We start from the raw sequence: 1,046 nt of genomic DNA, 5'->3' as shown, positions 1-1,046 counted from the left end.
CCAGGGTTCCTGCTCCTGATCACTGTCCAGTGATCGCTGGGTTAGAGAGAGAGAGAGAGGTAATCAGCCAGGGTTGCTGCTCCTGATCACTGCCCAGTGATCCCTGGGTTAGAGAGAGAGAGGGGAAATCAGCCAGGGTTCCTGCTCCTGATCACTGTCCAGGGATCCCTGGGTTAGAGAGAGAGAGAGAGAGGGGAAATCAGCCAGGGTTCCTGCTCCTGATTACTGTACAGTGATCCCTGGGTTAGAGAGAGAGAGAGAGGGGAAATCAGCCAGGGTTCCTGCTCCTGACCACTGTCCAGTGATCCCGGGGTTAGAGAGAGAGAGAGAGGGGAAATCAGCCAGGGTTCCTGCTCCTGATCACTGCCCAGTGATCCCAGGGTTGGAGAGAGAGAGAGAGGAAATCAGCCAGGGTTCCTGCTCCCGATCACTGTCCAGCGATCCCTGGGTTAGAGAGAGAGGGGGGAAATCAGCCAGTGTTCCTGCTCCTGATCACTGTCCAGTGATCCCTGGGTTAGAGAGAGAGGGGAAATCAGCCAGGGTTCCTGCTCTTGATCACTGCCCAGTGATCCCTGGGTTAGAGAGAGAGAGAGAGGGGAAATCAGCCAGGGTTCCTGCTCCTGATCACTGTCCAGTGATCCCTGGGTTAGAGAGAGAGAGGGGGGATATCAGCCAGGGTTCCTGCTCCTGATCACTGTCCAGTGATCCCTGGGTTAGAGAGAGAGAGAGAGGGGAAATCAGCCAGGGTTCCTGCTCCTGATCACTGTCCAGTGATCCCTGGGTTAGAGAGAGAGAGGGGGGATATCAGCCAGGGTTCCTGCTCCTGATCACTGTCCAGTGATCCCTGGGTTAGAGAGTGAGAGGAGAAATCAGCCAGGGTTCCTGCTCCTGATCACTGTCCAGTGATCCCTGGGTTAGAGAGAGAGAGGGGAAATCAACCAGGGTTCCTGCTCCTGATCACTGTCCAGTGACCCCTGGGTTAGCGAGAGAGGGGAAATCAGCCAGGGTTCCTGCTCCTGATCACTGTCCGGTGATCCCAGGGTTGG

The sequence above is a fragment of the Carcharodon carcharias genome, assembly GCF_017639515.1.
Source record: "Carcharodon carcharias isolate sCarCar2 chromosome 38 unlocalized genomic scaffold, sCarCar2.pri SUPER_38_unloc_5, whole genome shotgun sequence".
Lineage (NCBI taxonomy): Eukaryota > Metazoa > Chordata > Chondrichthyes > Lamniformes > Lamnidae > Carcharodon > Carcharodon carcharias.
The sequence above is the reverse complement of the archived record's forward strand: the minus strand, read 5'-3'. Positions refer to the sequence as shown.